Consider the following 24,416-nt stretch of genomic DNA (forward strand, 5'->3'; position numbering starts at 1 on the left):
AGTAATATTTATCAGTAGCCACATGTTCCCATATTTCCTGCCCTGGCTTCATGACTAACAGGACGTTGTCCTTTCCTGTTGCAATAACCTCTGCCTGTTCGGGGGGGACCATTTGGAGATTCTACCCACACTTTGGCTCCTGGATTCTTGTCAGTAGAGGCAAACCCTCCGTCCCCACACGTTGTGAGAAGGGCCGAGGCAGTCCCCTTCTTGACTGTCCCTCCGTATACTGGCATGATCACTATTTGAGCGACTCTGTCTCCAGGTTGTATTATCAAATCAGCGTCTCCACTATTCAGTAGGATGACCTTGATTTCACCTTGATAGTCTGCATCAATGACCCCTCCCAGCACTTGAATGCCTTATCCAGATCGAGGGGCAATCAAGCCAAAGTGCTCTGGGGGAATCTAGATTTCCACTCCAGTCTCAATGAGTGCTATATACCTTGGTTTGAGTCTGTACAGTTTCAAAGCATGCATATCAAGACCTGCAGCCTCCGGTGTCGCCCGTTACGGAGCCAAAGCTCCAGGAGCTGTCTCCCAGTAGAGAATGATATTGGTGGCTACATGAGGCTGAATCTGCAAGGCTGGGGTTAGCATTCGCATTAAAGGGGTTTCTGCATTTGCTAAGGGTCTATTATTCAGTATTTGCAGTGCCTCATTTAAATGATCTCTCCAATTTTTCAATGACCCATCAGACAACTTTCTTAATTGATCTTTCAACAATCCATTCATTCGCTCAATTAGACCAGCAGCCTGCGGGTAATATGGAATATGAAAGACCCACTCAATGTTGTGTTGTACACAATATTCCTGCTCCAATTTGCTTTTGAAATGAGACCCATTGTCACTTTGAATCTGTAATGGAATTCCATAATACAAAATCAGCAAGTCTAACGTTTTCAATGTGTTCAACTGAGCAGCACGTTTACATGGAAATGCTATCAAATATCCAGAGTATGTGTCTACAGCCGTGCACACATATTGACATCCTCGACTAGTTGGCAGGGGCCCAATGTAATCAATCTGCCAGATCTGTGCTGGTAATTTTCCTCTGCCTAACTGGCCTCCCACTATCTGTGGGACTGGTCTATGTCGGGTATGCTGACAAACAGGACATTGCAAGATCGCAGTTTTAATCAGATCTAGGGGAATGTGTATCCCTCTGTTCTCTGCCCACCTGCTAGTAATCTGTTCTCCAAAGTGTCCGCACTTCTGATGTGCCCACTTCGCAATCCCAACCAGGTCAGAATCTTGCGTTGCCACCTCGGCCTCCGAAATCTTAGCTTTTTCATCTGTGAGGGAATTAAACCAGCGGTCGAGTGAGTCGGTGGAACAGTGAGCATCTACATGATACACTGTATCTGTGCTTTGTGGCAACATGGTCCAGATCTCTTTCCACAGTTCCTTACCCCCACACTTCCTTTGTATTTATCATCCAGTTGTGGGCATGCCACGTGGGAAGCCAAGTGGCTGACCCATTGGCAGTGGACCACGAGTCAGTGTATATATGACATTTTCCTGGCAATTCTTGTTTCAAAGCTTGATACACAGCGTATAGTTCTGCGAACTGGCTACTCTTTCCTTCTCCAGTAGTGGTCAACAATTTCTCACAGGATTGTATGACACTGCCTTCCAGTGCATTTTAGCCCCTACATACCTGGCTAGACCATCAGTAAACCACACATGCTTCCTGTCCTCTAAGGACAATTCTTCAAATGGCTTACCCCACTTCACAGGAAACTCCTGTATCTCAGGTACATCATGCAACACCTCTGTATCTCCCATTGGGGCCTGCGCCACCTGCTCATGCAACACCACAATGCCTATGAGACCTATCTTGTATGTACCACTTCCATTTGATTATGCTGGCCTCTTGCGCATGTCCTATTCTGTGAGTCTTGGGGGAGCTCATCAGCCATTGCATTATAGGATTCTCAGGTCTCAAAATCACATTGTGCCCTAGGGTCAATTGCTCAGTATCCACCAGGGCCCAATAACATGCAAGCAACTGTTTTTCAAAAGGAGTGTATAGCTCTCCAGCATCTGGCAATTTCTTTGTCCAAAATCCTAAAGGCACCCTCGTTTTTCCTTCCTTTTGCCACAGACTCCAATTAGCATACAGTCCTTGCACTGTCACATTCAGCTCAACATTCCCCTACCGCACTGGCCACAAATCCAAAGCGCGCTGTTACGCCTCTTTTGCTAGTTCAAATGCAATCTACTGTTGCTCTCCCCATTCAAATGCATTTTTCGTTCACGTAACTTTGTACAAAGGGGCCAAAATCTGACTCAAGTGAGGGATGTGCTGTCTCCAAAAAACAAACAATCCAATGAACCTCTGGGCTTCCTTCCTATTTTGTGGCATAGCAAATTCTTTGATCTTTTGTTTCACCTGGGGCACCATCTCTCTGTGTCCCTGATGCCACTGAATACCCAAAAACTTCACACTTTGAGAGGGTCCTTGTACTTTGGTGGGATTTATCCCCCACCCTTTGCTCTGCAAATGCTCCTCAATCCTTTCCAGCTGAATCTGCACCTGTTCTTGTGTCTCTCCCTGTATCATCACGTCATCAATGTAATGGCAAAGCTGTACCCCGGGAATAACTGGTACCTCATGTAAATGCTCTGCCACCAGCTGGTGACAGATAGTAGGACTGTGTAAGTATCCCTTAGGAAAACTTCTAAATGTTAGTTGTCTACCATTCCATGAGAATGGAAATTGCTCTTGGCATTCAGGGATGCTATTGATATATAAAAGAAAGCTTTGCCAAAATCAACAGTTGCATACCAAGTTCCAGGGTGCTTCTGTATTTTCTCAATTAAAGTAACAGTATCTGGGACAGCTGCAGTCAAAGTAGGTGTGTGCTTGTTCAGTTCACGATAATCAACTGTCATGCGCCAAGTATTGTCACTTTTGCGCACAGGCCACACAGGGTTATTCCAGGCAGCAGTGATTAGACTCACCACGCCTGCCTCTATCAAGTCCTGTATGGTTGCACTGATCTCCTCATGCCCTCCTGGAATTCTGTACTGTTTCAAATGAATTACCTGAGTAGCCTGGGGCACCTTCACTGGAGGAATCTTCAAGTGGAGAAGTGTAGCTCACTGGTTAGAGGAGGCATACCCTGAAGCAGAGATCGGGCCCGGGACCTGGGTTCGATTCCCGACGCGGCAGGGTCCAGAACCCAATTGTCCACGGACTCGATAATTCTCGCTTCGGTGCCCACTCTAAGCACGAGTTCACACTATGCAGCTCTGGGCAACAAGCCTGCTTAATCTCCACAACGGCCCCCCGCGGCGGGATGCCTGGCTTTCACCTTGGGGATGCCCAGTACGGGTTATCTTACAGGGAAAAACCAGGACGGGTTCCCAATGCAAGCGCCAAGATGCCCGTAGGGTGATAGTTGCGCTCTATAAGTACCCCAATCAATCAATCAATCAATCAAGTGACCCACCCTTATGGCGCCAATTGAAATGTACTTCTTTGATCCAAATTGATAGTACCCATCCTCCAAATACAGAGTCATTCCCTTCAAGATATCAATTCCAATAATATATTCAGAGAGGGGCACAATCAATACAGTGTACTCTCTTTTTGGTATCCTCCCTAATTTTCATTTGGACCTTTGTCTGCACTGCAGGTGTCTCTTTTCCGCCTAAGCCTATGATTGAGAAATACTGTCCTTTAAACTTTTTGGGATTTCCGTATATCAAAGTGGCCTCCGCTCCGGTGTCTACTAGGGCTCGGGCCTTCTGAACATTACGACGTTTCCAATAAATTTCTATGTCAACATAAGGTCTATTGTCTTTGCGAGCCCATCTCTGTACCGGAGCTTGACCTATTTCCTAATCTTCTTTATATCTGTCAACCTTTGCACAGGTCAAATCCGGGTATAACCTGTCATACCCTCGAGGGAGGAATTCCTCCTCCCTTCGATTCTCACTGAGCCATTCACTTTCTGTCTCTCTCTTCCTTCGTACTCAAATGGGCAGCTCTCTCACCCTCCTTTTCCTCCACATCCACCTCTGGCTTTCTTCGCACCTGATTTTGTTTATTCACTCTCCTGCTTCCTTCCTTTTTATCCAAACCTCTTTTCCGATACATCTCCCACAGACTTTAAGTCTCTATTCCATCAATCTTCTCTTTCTCCACTCCATCCTTCAACAAAGCCAAAAACATGTCTCTTCTAGACAGCCTGTTATTGTCTGTACGAGTCTCAGACCTGGAAGCTCTTTCAGTCTTTATCCAGTCCCCCAGCTCTCCAAACTCACGGACTGCCTTAACTTCCTGCGCCAAAGTATAACCAGCCTGATTAATTATCAAAGTCATCATCACTTGTTTGTAAGCAGGTGGAGCCAAACGGATTATTTTATTCTGCACAGACGCATTCAACAGCCCATACATCAATTTATGTGTATTATCCAGGAAAATAGCAGTTTATCACCTCCTCCTTAAGCCTCTGTATAGCGTCTCTCAGAGTATACCAAGGTTTATCATTCACTAGCCAGTCTGACTCTGTTGGGTATTTATGACTACATCCAACCACTGCCAACTGCAACAGGCTGATTTGATTATTGTCACTGTAATTCCTAAACTGCTCCTGTACTGTAGAATCAGTACTGAGCGTGCACAATTTTAGTGCATCTCCATGATCTAACATTACCCCAGAGGCGCACATATCAAACAACCGCACCATCCACGTAAGCAGAGATTCTCCAGCTCTTTGTCTGAGATGTCATTAATCTCCTGATGATTAAAATCCTCCATACAATCCATCGCCACCCCCTGTGAATAATTTGGCCCACCCTGTATCTTCCGACGATATACGGGCTGCGCCTGAAACAATTTGCGTTCTTCCAACTCACCCCAGCTGCCAGCCTGATCACACTCTCATTCAGAGTCTGAAAACTCTGAAGAATCCCAAATATTCTATCCCACGTTTCGGGATCCCAGTCAATTCCTACCTTTGCAATAGCTAAACGTACTTTTCTCTTGTTAACCCTTCCCCTCCTTTTCTTGTACTTGTATTGCGCGATACAAACTGCAGCCTTTTCTGCCACAGTCTGGTAAGGTTCCAACTTATCTTGTAATAACTTATTCTGACAGTCTAACCTCGTAGAGGTGTTTTAGGCTTCAACAAACTATTTCTCTATTTTTTCATGTTCATGCTGCAGCTGAACACATTTTTCATGCATTTTACGATAAACACCTAAGAGGATCCAGCCCCTTCACCCTAACGTGCTAAGCTCTTTTCCTTTCTCGACAGGCATTTTTTGCAAACACGCAACCACTTGTGCTGGCTCAGCGTCAGCTAAACACACATTCCATTCTCACTCAGACCAGCGCAATGAGCCCACTCATGGGCAAGCATACCATATGGGACTGCCTCCCATCCAAGTATTTCAATTGGTATCTGGGAACCTGCCTTCGGTGTTCTAGAAAACATTTTTCTTTCCCCTTTTAATTTTCTGTTCGAATCCTGACAAGTGACGCCAAGAAGTAGTTACACAATAGGACACACCTGGACCCTGCACTCCCAAGAGGAGGCAAATGCACTACTGTACCTTTAAACAACACGTTAAACAGCACTCCCAAAAGACAAAGCAATAAAACACAACCCAGCACTCTCTTAAGGTGAGGAAAGAAGACAAATTCAGGTATATTTAAACTGACACACACATGTTTATTAATTCAATATTTTAGTAAGGAAGGCAAAATATATCAGTTAATGCAGACTCCCAAATATCAAATGACTCAAGTGCAAAACCAGAATGAAATGCAGCATACATACATGTAGCAAAGAGCAAAGAAACTTAGAAATTATGTACATAAAGTAAGGAACACCTCACCGATCGATCATGCAACATCCTTGCCAACTCAAGCTGGAGAAGCCCTTCGACAGCCCAGTAAGGAGTTCGATCGGGACCCAAGTTCTGTCAGTTTCACAGCAGTACGTCTACTCTGTGATGAGCTTCAATCTGCCCCCCGAAGATCTCCAGCTTTAATACCTTTACTCAACATGAGACGAAGATTCTCGAAACCTCGCCCCCTTCTGTTGGAAAAAAACGAGCTGGCCGTACTGGTTTGTGTCAAGGCCAAGACAGAAGCTGGCCAGGCTCCTGTATTTTGACTCTGAGACAGAGCTGTACATTCCGCACATTCCCTGAAAGGTACCAAGCAAGCATCCCACACAACATGTTCCAGTTCACTCTGATCGGTGAGGAGCGAAAAACGCGCGAGCACAGAAAATGGAGTCTGTTGCACAAGATGGAATCAGCACAGAGAATGTAGTCATTTATGCCAAATGGAGCCAATAGTCAATATATCACTCAATATCAGTACAAAGCTCCGCTCACTCTCCGCCCATCATTTGTATTGGTTTAGGTCCTAAATGCAGCCTTCCCATTGGTTTTAGGCTTGTTAGTCCCCCATCCTGCCGGCCATGTCGTCATATGTGTCCTTCCATGGCTACTGGCCCCTTTACTGTGAACACTACTTGGTTCCCATGCCTCCCTCCATCCTCTCCCGCAGTCCTTGGCTTCTCTGCCCACCACCACCCCTCCCGCACTCCCTTTCATGCCTTTTTGCCCGCCCGTACTCCCTTTTAAAATGCAATAGGACTCGCGTAAATGCGAGATCTATTGCATTGCAATGCTTGTTTTTAAAGTAGTGCATTACATAGTATGCATGCGCACCAAAAGTGCAACGTACTTTGTTTATATTCAGCGTGCTATGCACGCTTTCACCTTCGATGCTGCCTGGACACTTGCGATCGCTTTTTTATTCATTTGTTAACAAATAGTACCCTTTCTATGTCCATGACGCTGTTTCCCATCGCTTGCTTCCAGATACACTGCTCAGAGTTGAAGTCGAACTTCGTGGCGGCCAATTCTGGTCAGTAAGTATCTGACTGTCTTTCAGCCTATATTGACCCCTCCCCCTGTGTACATACCTACCTATGCTTACTCTGCAACACAATTTCTAAAGTTGTAAAGATGTTTTATGTTATGTTATGTTATGTTATGTTATGTTATGTTATGTTACAAAGCATTTATATAGCGCTCGGCTACTCCGATAGAGTGTCCCGGCGCTTTGCGCATACAGCTCAGCAAGAGTAACATAACTACATAAAAACGGAACAGATATAAAAGAACAAATAGAAAACCTAGAGATTAAAAAGCCAGGTCTTAAGGCTCTTCCTAAACAAAAACAAATTGGACGTGCTGCGTAGAACCAGAGGCAGCGAGTTCCAGAGCTGGGGGGCTTTCAGGCTAAAAGATCGCCCACCAATACGAGCTTTCTTAACACGTGGCACCAAAGCCAGGTATAATGCTTCTGAACGTAAAGCGCGGGCGGGGCGATAAAAAGTCAGCCTCCGCTGCAAGTACTTAGCCCCTGTGCCAAACAGAGCTTTATGCATAAGAGTCAGAGTCTTAAACATAATCCGTTTCCGGACAGGCAACCAGTGCAACGCCTGCAGTAGCCCAGAAATCCCCGCTCGCCTACGGAGGCCAAAAATAGCACGCGCCGCAGCATTCTGCGCCACCTGCAGACGCTGGACCAAGTAGTCCAGAAGCCCCAAAAAAAGGGCGTTGGCATAATCCAGTCTCGAGCCTATTAGAGCCTGGACAATGATCCGCCTATGCTCCTCAGAGAGCAATGGTAAAAATTTGCGGAGCATCTTCAAAATGCCAAAACAGGTGCCAACCAGACCAAGGATATGTGATTTTAGCGTAAGCTTGTTGTCCAGCTTAACTCCCAGGTTTTTGGCGACCAGAGAGGACTGAGCCGGAGGACACATGTCCACAGGCCACCAGACCTGCCATTCAGGATCAGCGGTGCATCCAAAAAAAAGGACCTCTGACTTACTGGAGTTGGCCTTGAGACTGTTCTGCTGGAACCAGTCAAAGACCATCCCCAGACAGCCCCGAATGCCCACACCGTCAAATGCCTGATCTTTCTTGCACGTGAAGAGCAGTTGAGTGTCATCTGCATAAGATACAATCTGGGCCCCAAAAGCCTCCACTAGTGCCGCCAGAGGGGCCATAAAGATATTAAAGAGAGTCGGGCTCAGCACAGATCCCTGTGGAACTCCGGCTTCCAATGGCGGCATTTCTGCGGTGCTCTGGGAAACCCAGACTGTTTGGCGGCGGCCCTCGAGGAAAGATGTAAACCATTTAAGCACCGTCCCCCTAAGCCCGATGTCATACAGCCTGGCGAGAAGCGCCTCATGGGGGACGGTGTCAAAGGCCGCCGACAAGTCTAGCATGACAAGCATGGCCTTGCCGCCTGCATCCAACGTCTCCCGAATAACCTCCGAGACTTCCAGCAGTGCCGTCTCGGTACTTAAACTGGGACGGAAACCAGATTGTGATGGATGCAGGAGATGGTTGGTTTCTAAGAAACCAGATAGAATGCCATGGGCATGCTTCTCCGTGATTTTTGCTAGGGCCGGGAGAAGGGAAATTGGCCTATAATTGGCCAACACCTCGGCGTCTAATCCAGGCTTCTTCAGGAGGGGGATCACCATCGCCCTCTTCCAGGCGCATGGGACCCTGCCCTCCCTCAAGGAGGCGTTAAGGAGAGGGTTAACCAATGGATTCACAACTGATGCCATCCTGGCCAAAAATTTGGCCGGGCAGGGGTCCAGTGGCGAACCAGATTTCAAATTGGTCAACAGCGACAAGGAAGCTTCCTTGGAGATAGCAGAAAACTCCTCCAGCACAACATCTGGCATCGACGATAGAACAGGGCCCACCTCAGTACAACACCCCCCTCGCCAATCCTCTCCGGAAAGGAGGCCTGGATGACCTTAATCTTCTCGGTGAAAAAGCTAGCAAGATCACAAGCCCATGTATCGGATGACACTAGGAGGGGCACGTTGGATCTCAGGGTCATGAACTCCCTCACCACAGTGAAGATCTCCTTACAGGAGTTCATAGACGCCTCTATCCGTCTGGCCAGATATTCCTTCTTCGCTAACACGATGTCACGGTGATAAACTTTCACTACCGCCCTGTACGCTAGTTTAGCCTCCCCATCATAATGGGAGCGCCATGTCCTCTCCGCGACCTTACGCTGGCAGCGAGACAGGCGAAGCGCCTCTGTAAACCAAGGCGCAGATAATCGTTTGATCATGGCCCGAGGGGCAACAGCAGGGGCAAGGTCATTCAGCCTTTCGGCCAGCCAGAGCTGCAGGGCCTCAGTATCCCGCTCCAAATCACCCGTGACAGAGCATGGATGGTTGAACTAGGTTGTGTAGGATTGTTACTGCGTAAGACCACATCCCCCGGTATGGAAAACTTAATCAGCCTATGATCCGTCCATAGCACTGGCACAGCATCGTTATCAACAAGAGGGGTCGAAGAAAACACTTGGTCTAAAGTATGACCCCGCTCATGGGTAGGACCCGAGACAAAAGGTGCAAGACCCAACGGAGACGTAATATCAATCAGTCTGAGTGCGTCTAAATCGTCCTCCACATCCAGATGGAAATTAAAGTCACCCGCCAGCAGACAGTGCTGTGTGGACAGGGCCAGATCGGACATGACCGTTTGCAGGTCCTCGAAAAAGGAACCTACCGGACCTGGAGATCTATATACCAATAGCCCTTTCAAGGCTTGATGCGGGGACAGTCCAAGCGTGAAAGCAAGAGCCTCAGAGCCAGAGAGAGAATTCAGGGGGAGAAGAGAGCAGGTGTACTGCTCGATTTTTCCGGTCTTATTGTGTTGAAGGGTGATTTAGGTGACTTCAGTCTCTTTCCATTCAAGTCTAAGGGTTAGAGTAGTGTATAGAGCCTATTTATTAGGCACTTCGACATGATCCTGTGTTCTTCCCCATAGATTAGGGTTTGCACATATATCCTAGAGGATAGATCCGTTAGTATTAGGGGTAATCTGTTCTATAGTGAGGGTATTTCATGGAGTCGTGCTGAATCCAGGCCTGGTAGGCCTTAAACGGGAGAGACTCCATCTTTCTTTCCTCTCCGGCAGCTTGGAAAGTTTCTAGGTCGAGGGTGATGTTTTAGTTACAAGGTGTTATTCGCTTGGAGAGAACCGGTTCAGGCCGGCCCTTATCGAAGGATTGTATTTTTCTTCATGCCGAAGACACTACATCAGGCCGGCCGGCTGGGAACGTGTCCTTGGTACGGGGAGGTACAAGAATTTGGTGGGCGGCAGGTTACGGGCTGGAATTTTCCATGAGAAAATGCACCTCTATATTAGTGAAAGTCTGAGGCAGATACTGGCACTTGCTTCTTGTCCATGGGCGGCACCTGGCCGTTAGTAGTAAAGCTGCTACTTATTCCAGGGAAGACAGATGACAAACTTGGAGGTGGAGAAAAACCGAGAGATAGATATTCCAAAGAGAAGAGAGTAGCCGATGAGGAAGAGGTCCCAGTGACTCGGAGAGGGAGACGGGAGTAAACCCGTAATTGCGGAGGTGTGACTTCCAGGCGAAGCCGAGGCGCAGACGAGAAGGGAACCTAGATGACCATTGAGTGCAGGCTACATACGACCAAGGTGATGTCAACCCCTTACTATTAGAGTGTACAACTTAATCTTTCACTTTTCTTTGCAGGTTATGTGATATATATTATGTTCCGTGAGTGTGCATGAAATAACTAAATAAAGTATTCAGTTTGTAGTAAAGCAATATGTGCTACGTGTTCTTGTGTAAGAGGGTAACCTATTCTTCTAGTCAGCTGTGACTTAACATGAACAGATGTTAATCCTGATCAGGTAGGTGGTAACTGAATAAGGGAGAAAGGAGCCCTTCGAACTGGGGAACAAGTTGTGCTCAACTAGCTGTCTTTGTGTGATCTGATATATAGTAACACTGATGTCGTGGTAATTATAGGATGAACTCGTGCTAAGGCTGCCGTCTGGGCAGGAAGTCCTGGGTCCATTTGGGACCGCGAGGCTGTGACTGCCGTCTGGGCAGGAAGTCTGTGGCTGCCGTCTGGGCAGGAAGTCCTGGGTCCGTTTGGGACCGCGAGGCTGTGACTTGTCTAAGGCTGCCGTCTGGGCAGGAAGTCCTGGGTCCGTTTGGGACCGCGAGGCTGTGGCTGCCATCTGGGCAGGAAGTCCTGGGTCCGTTTGGGACCGCGAGGCTGTGGCTGCCGTCTGGGCAGGAAGTCCTGGGTCCGTTTGGGATCGCGAGGCTGTGGCTGCCGTCTGGGCAGGAAGTCCTGGGTCCATTTGGGACCGCGAGGCTGTGGCTGCCGTCTGGGCAGGAAGTCCTGGGTCCATTTGGGACCGCGAGGCTGTGACTGCCGTCTGGGCAGGAAGTCTGTGGCTGCCGTCTGGGCAGGAAGTCCTGGGTCCATTTGGGACCGCGAGGCTGTGACTTGTAGGTCTTGGTATATATAGTAGGAATTCCCTGTCCTTAGGTGGTACATATATGTGGTTATTTAGGTGTAAATAGGCCCTAGGGAGGGGGTAACGTTCTGGTTTGGGTTAGAGAGGCTCTGCTGAGCGGGTTCCGAAAACCCAAGCAGAACATTTGGCGTCACGAACCGTTTACGAAACCTGTGTGCGTTGTGGTTGTCTTGTGTTTGCTTTCGGCGCGTGCGTGGTTTTGTTTGCATTTTATTTTTGTATATTTGTATGTATAGTTTTTATTTTTCTTCCTTCTTTTCTTTCTCTTCTTTTCTTCTTTTTCCTTTTTCACGATGTTTTCTAGAAGGTCTAAATCTACTTTTAAGTTGCCCGTTGATATTCCCGGATGGGATTCAACGCCTTATGAAGCCTTGGCCCGTGAGTGGGCTGATTCCACTGGTTTGAGTGAGAATTGGAATTCTTCTTTGGAGCTGGCAGAGCCGGCTGATGTGATTGCTTGTTTGCAGAAGGCACCCGTATCGAAGGGTGAGGAGATTCCCATTTTGGGGCGCAGAGGTTGGATTCTTTTGTCTGCATACAGGATTCTACATGAGAGATTGTTGAAGTTACAGATATCTCTTAAAGATGTGGAAGCGCACTTTGTTGAGATTCAGAATTCTCATACTTTGTTGCGGTGTCAAAATAAGTTGCTTGCTGATAAACTTGAGACTTACCAAACTATTGCCGAACGGGCGGCTGTGCGAATTGCTCGTTATAAATACAAAAACAGGCGCGGTCGGGTTTCGACGCGAAAGGTGCGTCTGGTCGTGGCGACAGCCGGGCTGGATTGGAATCCTGATCAATGGGATGGTAATATCTGGAACTCGACTGATTCTTGTTCCTCGGGTGAGGAGTCTGCCAAGCGCGAGTCTTCTCGCTCCCGCCATGATTGTAAGTCTGCTTCTCGCACCTTTGATGGTGCACCCCGTGATTACGCTCGTTCTTCGAGTGGGATCAATGCTTCTCACACTGATTGTCCCTCTACGAGTACTGATCGGGCTCCTTGTGATGCTCGTCCCGCGGTTTCTGCGCATCCAGTTTTCCGTCGGAAGTTGCAGCAGTCTCCCAATGCTCCGCAGGGTATTTCTTTGGACTGTTTAGAAGACTTTACTCAGCAGGAAATTAGTGATATTTTGCAGCGATTTCGGCAGCGAGCTGGTGAGTCCTTGCTCACATGGATGGTGCGCCTTTATGAACTGGGCGCTGCTGGTATTATGTTGGATACTGGCGATTGTTTAAAGTTCTGTTCCTTGAGTTTGGATTCTACTGTGCAGGATCATTTTCGTAACTATAATGGTGTTGGTCAGATTTCTTTACTCCAATTGGCGACTGAGGGTTGTAATCTAAAATATCCTACTGAATCTGACTGGCCTGTGAATGACAAGCCGTGGTATACTTTGCGTGATGCTGCTCAACGTCTCAAAGAGGAGGTGATGAAAACGGCAATTTTTCTGGGTACTGCTGACAGGTTGCTTGATGGTTCATTGACATCTTCTGTGCGGAACCGTATCATTCGATCTTCCCCTGTTGCCTATAAGCAGGTCATGATGACTTTATTGATTAATCAGACTGGTAACGTATTATCTACGGTTTTGGAATCGGTGCGCCAACTCGGTGAGTTGGGTGAGTGGTTTAAACCTGAACGGCAGTCCCGGCCTGACACTCGTACTCCTGGTGAAAATAAACTTACTAGACGTGATATTTTTTCTGGTCTTCTGGCTGATGGTGTGCGGAGGGAGGATATTGATGGTGAGACTACCGCTCGTTTGTGGGAGTTGTTTCGCAAACGTGGCTTGGATCGAAAGGAGGGTGCCCGGCGTGTTCGGACCACTGAGTGTGATCGTGGTGGTTCTGACGGTAGCGGTGATGACGACCGCCGTGGGCGCTCTGTTCGTCGTGATGATCGACGTTCTGCACGTGATGTGTCCCCCCGTCGAGAGAGAGACAGGGAGAGAGAGGGGGAAAGAGAAAGGGGGAGAACTGACTATGTTTACAGCCGACGTAGAGATGATAGGGATCAATCCCCTGAGTTGAGGAGGAGAGAGGATCGTCACAGTTTGGTCGATCGTAACCCGCAGTACAATGCAGAAGATACGAATCCGTTCCGTACTGGGAATGGATATGAACAGGAGGTACCGATACCTAAGAAACGTGAGAGTCTTTATCCTGATCTATCCTGGTACACAGAATGCAGTAGGAATGACTAGGAAATAGGTCAAGCTCCGGTACACAGATGGGCTCACAGAGATAATAGACCCTATGTAGATATTGATATTTATTGGAGACATCGTAATATCCAAAGGGCCCGAGCATTGGTAGATACAGGAGCGGAGGCCACTCTTATTCATGGAAAATCAAAGAAGTTTACAGGTCAGCCTTTTACTATTACCGGATTAGGTGGAAAAGAAACCCCTGCAGTTCAAACTTTGCTTGAAATGAGAATAGGTAGAATTCCTAGAAAAGAGTATTCTGTACTAGTAGTGCCACTTCTAGAATTCATAATTGGGATTGATATTTTGAGAGGAATGACTTTGCATCTAGATGACGGATGTTACCAATTTGGAACAACGCATTATATATCGTCCAGACCTATACGGGTTGGTCGTTTAAGAATGCCCCCCATACAAGTTCCCCATGCGACAAAAGTGGTTTGTCAGAAGCAGTATCGTATTCCAGGTGGTCATGAGGAGATTAGTACCACTATTCAGGAGTTAGTGGATGCAGGAGTCATAACCCCAGTTACTTCTGCTTGGAATAATCCTGTTTGGCCGGTGCGTAAGAGTGATAACTCTTGGCGCATGACCGTTGATTATCGAGAATTGAACAAGCACACACCCTCTTTGACTGTTGCAGTACCGGATGTTATTACACTTATTGATAGAATCCAAAAGCATCCAGGTACATGGTACGCGTCCATTGATATTGCTAATGCTTTCTTTTCAATTCCGATTGCCCCAGAGTGTCAGGAATAATTCAGTTTTACGTGGAACGGGCGTCAGATGACGTTTAGAAGTCTTCCCCAGGGCTATGTGCATAGTCCTACGATATGTCACCGGCTGGTGGCAGAGCATTTGGCTGAGGTACCGGTTCATCCCCAAATTCAGATATGTCATTATATTGATGATGTTTTGATCCAAGGCGAAACACAAGAGGAAGTTCAGACCCAATTAGACAGAGTCATTGAGTGCCTGCGTGAGAAAGGTTGGGAAATCAACCCAGATAAATTGCAAGGCCCGTCCCAGGCTGTAAAATTTTTGGGTATTAATTGGCATGAAGGGCACCGTGAAGTGATCCCTCAGGTTAAACAGAAGATTCTTGATTTTGCAGTTCCTAGAAATAGGAAAGAAGCCCAGAGCTTCATTGGTCTGTTTGGCTTTTGGCGCCAGCATATTCCTCATTTGAGTCAAATATTGGCCCCCTTGTACCGGGTCACGCGTAAAAAAGAATGCATTTGAATGGGATAAACCACAGCAAGATGCGTTTAGTCTGGCAAAAGAGGCAATTCAACATGCTCTGGATTTATGGCCTGTACGTGATGGTGACGTGGATTTGAATGTGTCTGTACAGGGCCTTTATGCAAATTGGAGTTTGTGGCAGAAACAAGGCAGGAGTAAAGTACCGTTAGGTTTTTGGACCAAAAAGTTACCTGATGCTGGTGAGCGTTACACACCCTTTGAGAAACAGTTACTTGCTTGTTATTGGGCTCTGGTGGATACCGAGCAATTGACTTTGGAACATGATATAGTTCTGCGTCCGGAAATTCCTATCATGCAGTGGGTCCTGAGTTCGCCGAAAACTCACCGAATTGGACACGCTCAAGAGGCGAGTGTGATTAAATGGAAATGGTACATACAAGACAGGGCACGTGTGGGCCCGAAAGGAGTTGCTTCTTTACATGAGCAGGTGGCGCGAGCGCCATCGACTGAGACTGAGAGTGAATGTTCCGTACCTTTAGCACAGGAGTCTCCTGTCAAGTGGGGTAAGCCTTTTGATGATTTGTCCGCAGCGGAAAGAAACCATGTTTGGTTCACTGATGGTTCAGCGAGGTTTATAGGGATGACACGGCACTGGAAGGCGGTGTCCTATAATCCGGTCACACAGAAATTGTTGAGCACAACTGGTGAAGGTAAAAGCAGCCAATTTGCCGAGCTTTACGCTGTTTACCAAGTTTTGAAACAAGAGTTACCTGGTACATGTCATATTTTCACTGATTCTTGGTCTACTGCCAATGGACTGGCTGTTTGGTTGCCAACTTGGCATTCCCATAATTGGAAGTTACATTCCAAAGAATTATGGGGAAAAGAGTTATGGCAAGAAATTTGGGAGATGCTCCCACAGAGTACTGTTACAATCTTCCATGTGGACGCTCACACCCCGATAGATTCTCTTGACAAATTTTTTCATAACATTGCAGATGAGAAGTCTAAAATTGCTGAGGCAGTGGTGGACAGGCAAGATTCTGATATTGCGGGATTGGCGAAATGGGCACACCAGAAGGCAGGACATTTTGGAGAGAAGGCCACTAGCAGGTGGGCTGCTGATCGAGGAATTTACATTCCCTTAGATTTAATCAAAAATGTTATTTTACACTGCCCCGTTTGTCAGCATATCAGACGGCGTAAGGTGCCCCAAATTGTTAAAGGTCATTTACATCGCGGCAAATTGCCCGCTCAAATTTGGCAGATCGATTACATTGGTCCACTTCCCATGAGTAGGAATTGTCAATATGTTTGCACTATTGTTGATACATACAGTGGCCTGCTGGTAGCCCTTCCCTGTAAGCAAGCTACCCAATTGAATACCATTAAAACATTAGAATTAATTATGATGTACTATGGTGTGCCATTCCAAATTCAATCTGATAATGCATCCCATTTTCGTGGAAGATTGGTACAGGAGTTCTGTGCGGAAAACAATATTGAATGGATATTCCATATCCCCTACTACCCACAGGCCTCGGGCCTGGTGGAGAGATTGAATGGCCTGCTAAAGGACCAGCTGCGTAAGTTAACGGATGACAAGTATAAAAATTGGCGAGACTTTTTGCCCCAAGCACTATTGATTTTGAACAATCGTCCTTTTTTAAATGCTGAATCTCCACTCATGCGTTTGTTTCCCCCGAATGCTGAGGCTATGCCTAATGAAATCAGAGAAACCGTGATGTATTGGGAAATTACTCCCGGAGCTTTGGCTCCATGTAGAGCGACCCCAGGGTCGGCAGGTTTAGACTTGCATGCTATGGATGACATTGTTATAAAAAGTAGAGATCGAGTCATCATAGAGACAGGTGTTTGTGTTCAGATACCACCTGGAAATTTCGGATTGATCGCCCCTAGATCGGGGCTGGCTGTAAAAGGCATTCAGGTGCTTGGAGGAATTATCGACAGTGATTATCAGGGAGAGATTAAGGTGCTCCTGCTGAATAGCAGTGAGATTGACTTACTGATACATCGCACTGACCGAGTGGCTCAATTACTCATAATGCCTGTTTTCAGTGGTGTATTAATGAAAGGCACTGCTCCAACGTTGCTAACTGTACGTGGCCAGAAAGGTTTTGGCTCCACGGATAATCCTGGGGCCAGAGTTTGGGTGCAGTCGCCTAAGAATCCCCCTGAACAAGCAGAGGTCATTGCCACCGGTCAGGATAATACCATTTTGGTTATGAGACCAGGGAAAGATAGCTGGGAAGCGGTCCCGGCTGATAAATGTTATTTACGAGAATGATTAATGCCTGTATTTGGTTCTCTTTCAGATCATTCTTTGGATTGTTGCTGCAGGATGTGTCGGAGCCGGACTGTTTTCGGACTGGTACGACGAGAAAGGAGGGATCCTATCAACCCGGGATGAACTGGGAACCCGAGTGTTGCGTTCCTTCGCTGCATGGGATTCATCATCGAACTTTTGGACCGCACTTGCCAAAAGGGTGACTGACGCCCCTCACTTCTGTTTGACACCGATGAGATCTGTCCATGACATTCTGGCGACCTGCCTGGTTGCTGTCCCCGCCTCATTGGAAACTTTGACTCATATTTTTAATGTCTCGAAGGCCCGTCCCAATATTCTCCTGGGTGATTTTGCTACCCATGTATATTGCCCCCTATGTATTGAATTGCCGAACGAGCAAACCCCCATCCAGTCCCAAATACTTACTTATAATATCACACAAGGTGATTTGTGCTTCTTTCTTACGTGTAATCCTAGTGCGATCTCTGAATGTCTACGCCTCAAACTAAAAGGCGCCACTTCATTTACCGCTCACGAGCGGACTTTGTGCTTTCAAAGGACACCGACCACATGTGTTTCAGTTCAGAACAATATGACTTGTAATAATTTGGTAGTTACCCCCAGTCACTATCGCACGATGTTACTACCTGCCGGATGGCTTTTCTCATGTGGTAATACTTCCTGGCCATTTGTCCCTGCAAACATTTCCGGAGGCCCTTGTGCCATTACGAGACTCAGTTTGTTGATGTTTGCATCGCACCCGAATGCCAACTCTCGTGTGCTTCGAGATACTGTAATGTTACAGGAGGATTGTGACCCATCTTTGCATTTATATTCCAAGTCTGAATACCTTAGCTTAGCTGTTTCAATTATTGGTGTTCCTGCTTTGGCGGTTTATAATGCCAAATCTATTGGGAAAATGGCCTGCTGGATGGTGAAATCTATTAATCATACTTCTACAATTTTGTCTGACATGCTATTAGATGCCCAGGGTGAACGTAGGGCCATTTTGCAAAATAGAGCAGCCATTGATTATCTTTTGCTTAAACATGGACATGATTGCTCGGACTTCGAAGGTCTCTGTTGTTTTAACTTGTCTGACCATACACAGTCCATTCGTGCTCACATCGACAAGTTGCGTGACTTAACAGAAGAAGTTAGAAAACACATTGACCAGGGCTGGTTTGACTGGCTCTTTAATTGGTTACCTGATATACACGCGCTACGCCAAATATTAGGTGGTATTTTGATTGCTGTTGCTGTTTTGATTTCTATCTGTTGCTTTATTCAGTGTATTCCTTCATTATTTCAATTCTGCACACTTGGTACTAGACATAGATCAGTTAGCTTTGTTTCATATTATTCTTCCACAGATGTTAACTCCATTTAATGAATGTATAATAGACTGAAGTCAAGGGTGAAATGTACTGCTCGATTTTTCCGGTCTTATTGTGTTGAAGGGTGATTTAGGTGACTTCAGTCTCTTTCCATTCAAGTCTAAGGGTTAGAGTAGTGTATAGAGCCTATTTATTAGGCACTTCGACATGATCCTGTGTTCTTCCCCATAGATTAGGGTTTGCACATATATCCTAGAGGATAGATCCGTTAGTATTAGGGGTAATCTGTTCTATAGTGAGGGTATTTCATGGAGTCGTGCTGAATCCAGGCCTGGTAGGCCTTAAACGGGAGAGACTCCATCTTTCTTTCCTCTCCGGCAGCTTGGAAAGTTTCTAGGTCGAGGGTGATGTTTTAGTTACGAGGTGTTATTCGCTTGGAGAGAACCGGTTCAGGCCGGCCCTTATCGAAGGATTGTATTTTTCTTCATGCCGAAGACACTACATCAGGCCGGCCGGCTGGGAACGTGTCCTTGGTACGGGGAGGTACAAGAATTTGGTGGGCGGCAGGTTACGGGCTGGAATTTTCCATGAGAAAATGCACCTCTATATTAGTGAAAGTCTGAGGCAGATACTGGCACTTGCTTCTTGTCCATGGGCGGCACCTGGCCGTTAGTAGTAAAGCTGCTACTTATTCCAGGGAAGACAGATGACAAACTTGGAGGTGGAGAAAAACCGAGAGATAGATATTCCAAAGAGAAGAGAGTAGCCGATGAGGAAGAGGTCCCAGTGACTCGGAGAGGGAGACGGGAGTAAACCCGTGATTGCGGAGGTGTGACTTCCAGGCGAAGCCGAGGCGCAGACGAGAAGGGAACCTAGATGACCATTGAGTGCAGGCTACATACGACCAAGGTGATGTCAACCCCTTACTATTAGAGTGTACAACTTAATCTTTCACTTTTCTTTGCAGGTTATGTGATATATATTATGTTCCGTGAGTGTGCATGTAATAACTAAATAAAGTATTCAGTTTGTAGTAAAGCAATATGTGCTACGTGTTCTTGTGTAAGAGGGTAACCTATTCTTCTAGTCAGCTGTGACTTAACATGAACAGATGTTAATCCTGATCAGGTAGGTGGTAACTGAATAAGGGAGAAAGGAACCCTTCGAACTGGGGAACAAGTTGTGCTCAACTAGCTGTCTTTGTGTGATCTGATATATAGTAACACTGATGTCGTGGTAATTATAGGATGAACTCGTGCTAAGGCTGCCGTCTGGGCAGGAAGTCCTGGGTCCATTTGGGACCGCGAGGCTGTGACTGCCGTCTGGGCAGGAAGTCTGTGGCTGCCGTCTGGGCAGGAAGTCCTGGGTCCGTTTGGGACCGCGAGGCTGTGACTTGTCTAAGGCTGCCGTCTGGGCAGGAAGTCCTGGGTCCGTTTGGGACCGCGAGGCTGTGGCTGCCGTCTGGGCAGGAAGTCCTGGGTCCGTTTGGGACCGCGAGGCTGTGGCTGCCGTCTGGGCAGGAAGTCCTGGGTCCGTTTGGGATCGCGAGGCTGTGGCTGCCGTCTGGGCAGGAAGTCCTGGGTCCATTTGGGACCGCGAGGCTGTGGCTGCCGTCTGGGCAGGAAGTCCTGGGTCCATTTGGGACCGCGAGGCTGTGACTGCCGTCTGGGCAGGAAGTCTGTGGCTGCCGTCTGGGCAGGAAGTCCTGGGTCCATTTGGGACCGCGAGGCTGTGACTTGTAGGTCTTGGTATATATAGTAGGAATTCCCTGTCCTTAGGTGGTACATATATGTGGTTATTTAGGTGTAAATAGGCCCTAGGGAGGGGGTAACGTTCTGGTTTGGGTTAGAGAGGCTCTGCTGAGCGGGTTCCGAAAACCCAAGCAGAACAGCAGGAGACACTCTTCTTCACCACCACCGCTACTCCCCCTCCCCTACCCTTGACCCTATCCTGCCGAAAGATGTTATAGGCTGGAGGAATGGCAGCGAAGATGCCCGGGTTAGACGCCTCACCCAGCCAGGTTTCGGTCAGTAAGAGGCATAAAGGACTTTCCCTGACCAGCAGATCATAGATGTCCAAGGCATGACTGCCTAAAGATCTGGTGTTAAGCAGAAAGCAAGAATGGACAGCACACGCCTTATCTGGACGGCGGGCGGCTACCGGAGCTCAAGTAGGCATCCAGCCACAGCCCGGACAACATCGTTTCCCCTCATAGCGTCCCGGAAATGTTGTCCGGCAGGAACGAGAGAAAATCCGCATAGTATGAAGAGAGGATGAAGAGTAACAAATCATCCTAGCGGGGCGCCGGGCCTGGCCAGAGTCTCCCGCCGCTCCGTCGCCACCGAGTCGCTGACGGGCGCAGACGGGCAGGACTCTGGCGAGACTCAGGCGTAGTGAAGGCGCGTCACCGCTGCGCTGCGGAAATGATGTTATAAAGGAGTGACAGGCGGAGCACTAGAGCGCTCACCTGGATGTTGAAGGAGCGTTCCAACCCGCTCCAAGATGGCGGCCAGAGTGCGCGCGGAGCCCCGTGAGCCCGGACCCGCCGAAACAGCGGTGCGTGTTACACAGATGTTAATGACGTCTTTAAATGTAGGCTGAACTCTGGGACTTTCTTGAGGGTAAATATAAAAAAAAAACACTAATTGGTCACAATTATAGCATATTTCAAAAGATGGAATATGTTGGGTTCAACACGGAGAGTAGACGTGTCCCTGCCATGCTATTTGGGATCTCAATAAAATAACAAATAACAAGCAGTTAAGGAAAAAAGTGCACTGTCAGTTGCCTTGGGACAGGCCTGTGCAGGGCTGTTTAAGTACCCTTGTAAAACATCAAACAGACTCTTGCTTTCTGACCATCTTCCCTCGCCAAGCTGCAACCTGTCCCAAAGGTATCCAGAGCAAAGTATCTCTCGCGCACACACTTTTATCCCCCATGCACTCTTTTTGTCTCTTCTCCCTCTCACACACACTCTATCTCTCTCCTTCTGATACAGAGCCACTGCCAGTTTCTTTCTCACTTGAGGTGCAAGCTGTGTTTCAGCGTCAAAAGCCTGTCTTTTTCTCTCTAGGATGTATGATTCCTCTTTGAGCTACAGGTTATCTTTTAGGAGCAAAGCTCATGTTCTCTCTCAGAGCTGCAAGCCACAGGCTCCCTCTCTTGCCTCTCTGAAATGCTGAGGTCTCCCTCACTGAACTGCAGGGCACTTGTTCTCTCTCTAAAGTGCAACCTGTCTCTTAGGGCACACTCTTCCTCTATATTGTGTGTGACGCATTCTTCAAAACATTTGCAGGCACAGGATCCATGCTTCCTATGAGATATGCAAGTGCCACATCCTTCCATCAAATGCAGGCCACAGGCTCCTTCTCTGAGTAGTAATTTCCCTCACTGAAGTTCAGGGTGTAGAATCCCTCACTAATGTGCAGGGCTCATGCTATGTCTCTAAGGTGCAGAATCCTTTTCTCCAGGGACAGGCTGCACCTCCCTCTTTAAGGTGCAGGATTCAGACTCACTCTCTGATGTTAAGACTGACTCTTGTCCAGGCACATGCTCGCTAACAAAGGGGCAATTGGTATCTGTGGTGCAGGGCACAGTACCTCGCTCTGAGATGCAAGCTTCTGACAATGCTGGTTACGGGTGCTACAGGTCGTATTAAATGCCTAAAAGCTAAGAATCATGTGGGGCGGCTGAAGACTACCACAATAACAACATTTACATTCGTTAGGTAGGCTCTGCAAATGAGACCCTTTCCCCAGCAGTTACAACTTGCTTAGTCGCTGTTGTGCGTGTGTCACAGCTCAACATTATATAATAATGGACATCCTTTGCCATGTCTGGGTTAAAGTGTTTAAAGTCCCCAAGCCCTTGATGTGTGGGTCTTCGAGGAAAGCAGTCCTCTCATAAGAACATGCACATCCACTTCAGCTTCCATCACCAGTGAAAGAAGCATATGCATAGTTAGAGCTTGCCTATTTGAGATCTTTTGGCTTTGTCCATATTTTTTTAGTGAAGTTGTACAGCAGCTCATCTGCTGTACAACATGGATGAAAGTTAAAAAAAAGGTTTATAGCGTACTCAACACTGGCTGTATCATATAACTTTTTTTATTTTTCGCCATGCTGCACAGGTCAGCACAATTCTATGTACATGATATGTACAAGATAGCAAAAAACTGACAGAGCTAAAAAGCTCTACTATTTGGCTTCCTCATTCTTTTCAAAGATCCGTTGGCTGCGCCAATGCTTGTTCTTTTTCACCTCCCAACCCTAGATTCGGATCCTGACAATCCACGTTTTTCATATCTATAAATATGTGCCCCTGAACACGTTCAGAGAGAAGGTAACTACTGCTTCAAGACCACAGTAGTAGCAGCAGAATGTCATATCACTTAAGTTGTTCACTTCTTAGGTCTCTCCTGGCGTTGCAGCGTGCAAAGTGCAAAGTGCTCTGTGCATTATAATTTTAATTGTGCTGGGGCATTCAATGACATTTTCAAACCAAGTACCACATTAGGGACGCAAACAGGAAGTGCACAGTATTTAATCTAAAACGCGTTAATATCTGTCTTGAGCCTTTAAAACCAAAGGAATGTAGTTCGGGCCCCTCACTGTCAGTAAATCAAACAGTTCAGGCAACTCCAGCAAATAAAAAGCATTTTTAGGTCTAGCATTTGAAATCTCTTGTATATACTTTAGTATATACTTTAGCAGAAGTCAGTAAAATACCAGAATCACTTTAGCATTCTCTAAATTCCAGTCCATATAAATTGTCTTCCACAAAGACCCGGAGGCAATAATATGTCCACGGAAGGCCCTGATTTTATATTTAAAACAGAGCTTTGGACTATACAGTTTCCCGCTGAAAGGCAATATTTCTCTCCATGTGTTCCCATACATGGCATGTCACGCAGTTTGGTGCTAACTTTCCCTCCATGTTAAAGAACAGTAGATGTTTCAGCACCCAGGCTAAGGTGCTGCACAGCTAAATACATATAAGTTCCCAAAGGCGAGACCGTTTGCATTGCAAATGCTTGTTATTACCTGAGGCTGGAGAATCAACCAAAGCTGCAAATAGGCCAGACATAAAACATTACAGCCAGTGGATAGTTACAGCTATGCGGAGACTAACTTTTTGCTGGGATCAATGCTGAGCAGTATTTTGATTATGGGTTACGGAATAACTGTTTGGCCTAAAAATCCCAAGTAATTAAAACTTGTGACAATACATATTTACATGCATTTAGCATCTACACAAAGACCACTGAGATTAACATTTACTGCTGGTCAGTAAAAACACTGCCAGGCGAAATATACAATTCAGATTGAGAGGCAGGACAGGGCCACTTCAAAGTCCACATATAGCAAACGTTTTATGATGCAGTTGCTATGGGTTTTGGCCATTTTAAGATCTGATTAAAACAGACCTTATTATCGGGATTAAATACTATCCTTTCAGTTTGTTTATGTAATGACAAGTGCTGATGACAATGCAATTACGGCTGACAGTGATATATGTGATGTATGGGGCAATTTTACCCCAGTAATAATCCATGGGAGTGGAATTTACTGCTGTTAAGTGATCTGCCTACATGAAACGAGTGGCATTTACCAGTGCAAGAATTACCAAATGCCCCAGGCGTGGTGCCATCAAGATTTTGATGATGGAGCTCCATGTGTTTACAGGTAACTATACTGAATCTTTAGAGAACAACGCATGGATATTTGAGTAGTATTGGTAAGGGCGATGGGTGGATTGAGATTTTAAGTGCTTTCAGAATCAACGAAATTATAAATTGTTAAATTTGATTCTGCTTTATTCAGTGGTTTATAACTTGAAATGTAGAATTTTAAGAACTGCACACGTTTTTTTTTGAAAGCTTGAAATATGACTGTAATGAACTATTGTGTTATGTTTTAAGGATGGCACTTTTTATTCAAATACATGCTGCTATTTTAGTAGTGGCGATGGTTGT

The sequence above is a fragment of the Triturus cristatus genome, chromosome 4_1 (assembly GCF_964204655.1).
Source record: "Triturus cristatus chromosome 4_1, aTriCri1.1, whole genome shotgun sequence".
In the NCBI taxonomy this organism is placed as follows: Eukaryota; Metazoa; Chordata; class Amphibia; order Caudata; family Salamandridae; genus Triturus; species Triturus cristatus.